This window comes from Triticum aestivum, chromosome 1B (genome assembly GCF_018294505.1).
Source record: "Triticum aestivum cultivar Chinese Spring chromosome 1B, IWGSC CS RefSeq v2.1, whole genome shotgun sequence".
Classification (NCBI taxonomy): domain Eukaryota; kingdom Viridiplantae; phylum Streptophyta; class Magnoliopsida; order Poales; family Poaceae; genus Triticum; species Triticum aestivum.
The window spans coordinates 640677369-640680712 of NC_057795.1; the positions used below are offsets into that span (position 1 = coordinate 640677369).

At 39.3% G+C, this 3344-nt stretch overlaps 1 long non-coding RNA gene across 1 annotated transcript; it reads right to left on the bottom strand.

Moving 5' to 3' along the window:
- Positions 1-741: 741 nt before the first annotated feature.
- LOC123098052 (uncharacterized) lies at positions 742-1357 on the bottom strand. The gene is made up of 2 exons (XR_006447627.1): positions 1172-1357; positions 742-1068 (listed from the first exon to the last, which is right to left on the bottom strand). It is a non-coding gene; the product is annotated as an uncharacterized lncRNA (long non-coding RNA).
- Between the last annotated feature and the right edge of the window lie 1987 nt (positions 1358-3344).

Here is a 3344-nt window from a genome sequence, read left to right on the forward strand (position 1 = left end):
TCTGTTCCAATATAGAACATGATATATACTTTTTTTGTGGGCGAAACATGATATATACTTTGGGAAGATAGTATATACCAACTTTTGTATCTGAGTATATACTGCTTTTTAGCAACGGAGACTGTACTGTTTTTAGTATGGGAAGTATATACTGCTTTTTTGGTAGGGATTATATACCTTTTTTTAGTAAGGGAGTATATACAACCTTTGTGGTAGGGGAGTATATGCTTGTTTTCTTATTAAGGGCGCACATACTACTTTTTTTTACGTGAGTATCTACTGGTTATTGTGAGAGAGTCACTGCAATGAGTTAAAAGAAGAAGCAAGCCGGTGGCCGGAATGAGTATGATAAACTGAAAGTATACAATAAAAGAGTATATCAAAAACTAGATGAAACAGCAGGTGTAGTACATTTTGTAATGTGGTAGTATATGGCACTAAATACAGAGGCTTATTCGTAGAAAAATAAAGCAAGAGGGAAATTTACATTCAAAATATTCCAGTGGCAATTTCATATACTGATACCATAATGAACTCATAAAGGAAGATACTAGCAAGGTGCGGTTCTTGATCCTTCAGTCAAAGGTTTCTACACGGTGATCAAGTTAGCAACCAGAGCTACTGTTTCTTTTTGCTGGGTATATACTACTCCCTCTGTAAACTAATATAAGGGTGTTTAGAGATCACTAAACACTCTTATATTAGTTTATAGAGGGAGTACTTTATATCAAAGACAAAATAGCAGCTGGGTATATACTACTTTCCAAAGAGTATTTGTGAATCCATTTCATCATATGCCCACTAACCAAAATAATTAAAGATATATGTTGATCTGTTTATGGCTAGCTGGGCGCCGCTAGCGGTTGGACCGTAAGGGTCCACTAAAGACCGACGATGCAACACTACATCATTGACTGCCACAAGGCACATGAATCAATTCTTCTACTTGAGACACCCAGCCTCCATCCGGGAGGGACATCCACAAAGCACCAGAAAATCCGCCGTCCACAAAAATTAACTCGGCAAGCAATCAGATCCACGACGGGACCATATGCGCCTCTTTCAGATCTACAGTAGAAGAAAGCAAGACAATTATGGTTAATGGATGAGAAGATGCTACCGATCCAGACATGGATCAACATGCACGGAACGTCCAAGAAAAGTCGCTGACCTATTATTCCAATAGTATAAACCACAAGTCCGGCCGGTCTCGTGCTCTCCGATCCGGTTGCCGATGAAGCTGTAATTTGGATCAGTCGCCGGGGAGTGATGGCGGCGGCTGCCGCAGTTTCGCTGCTGACGTGTCGGGGAGCCGGCTGCTGCGGTTTGGGATGTATGAGGCGAATGGGAAGATAAGATGTGAGTGCGCCGTAAGAATCGGGTTGTTACTAATTTATTATAATCATTTGTGGACACAATAGCGGAATGGACACGTGGACAACAATCAGCTGCAGACGAAGGAAGGAGTACATACTCCTAGGAGTATCAACCCATTTTCCTATATATATATATATATATATATATATATATATATATATATATATATATATATATATATATATATATATATATCACAACCAACACCATTAATTTTTCACACATACACATGTATATATATATATATACAATTTCTCCTACATGTTGCCTTGGTGCCTTCGGAGCACGATGACAAGTGGTTCATGGGGGTGGTAGCGGGTAATTGTATTCTCCTTTGGGATCTATGACCTGGTGGAGCAAAAATCCCGCTATTTCCTCTTGAAGTTCTAGTATACGGTCCGTTGGTAGGAGCTGATCCCGCACCTCTCTGAACTATTAAGAAGGAGATCAATATGCATGTGTATTAGTTGTGTGACTAGATATCGATAATAATGTACCCAGTCCTGTCTTTGAGATGTGCTCCTTTCGGACGCCATCATGCGAATGTTCTCGCAAACGTAGTATGCACACAGATCATTTCCCTGCACCTGCTTCAGGGCCTTTACGAGAATGGAATTGAATCAGATAATGATTAATCAAGCATGATTATTAATTAATGGTATTGAAACAAGAATTAAAGAGATGGTAGCTAGCTAGCTAGGTAGCTAGTACTACTTAATTACTTACCTTTGGTCGATACCAAAACAACTTTTTTGCCCATTTGCCTGGAGTCACCTTAATGAACTTTGCCCAAGCCCTGCCCGCCGGCAAAGAAAATTAATAAAGGGGTTATTAAATAGTTCATATCAGGAAATGATGAACTAAATAGGCCGAGATATAGTTAATAATGATTTAAATTGCCTGTTGTCTATCCCCTTCATGATGGTGTAGTCACTATCTTCTTTAAGTAGTGAGTCCAGTACTTCAACTTTTCCTTCCTCAACTTTAATGTCTAACAAGATCCAGTGGAAACTGCATGTGCACACGTTTTCATGTCTTAATTAAGCTGTGCATAACACTAATCAACTACCGTAAACCCTATACACTTAATTATTAACATCTAGCTAGCTAGTAAGCAAAAATAGAATTTGTAGTACAAGACAGTGTGACTCACAGGAAGTTGTAAGGAAGTAGTATATCTTCATTGGTATTGAGGCGCTTGAAGAACTCTAGCATGCTTTCCTCTAAACTTGCTCGATAAGTTGGAAGATTCCATGTGTACTCATCAATGGTAATTGGGTCAATGAACCCAATGCCATAGCGTCCAGCTTTTTTCATTTCATACATCTTCATCCTGCATATAATACCACAGAAAAGAATATAGTGAGGATAATTACATGTAATGATTGATCAAAATGATCACTACAGCTAGCTTGAGACTTAAATTACAGAAAGAAATCACTTACATACAATAACAACTGATGATAGATTTGTCGAGTGCGTCTTGATTGTATAACTGAAATAGTTCTGAATACTCAACGGACAGAGCTTTCTCATGGAAGTAATGCTCCTCCTTGACATTCACCATGAGGGACACTCGATTGGAAATCTTGGTAATGTTCATGTACCATTGATGCAATTCATACATTCTCGTTGGGAGGTTCTTGACCTTGTCTGGATCGACCAAAGGTTGGCCCCGGACATATTTCCGTTTTATTTCCTCCTCTCTAAACGGAGACATGGGATCAATTTCGAGGAGTTGTCCAACAGTGATCTTGAGCATTTCAGCCTACATTATATGCTCCTCGGTTATTACCACATTGCCGTGACGCCCTCGATTGAATCATACACTAATCATACACGCAAATGTGTACGATCAAGATCAAGGACGCACGGGAAGATATCACAACACAACTCTATACACAAATTAAAATAATACAAGCTTCATATTACAAGCCAGGGGCCTCGAGGGCTCGAATACATAAGCT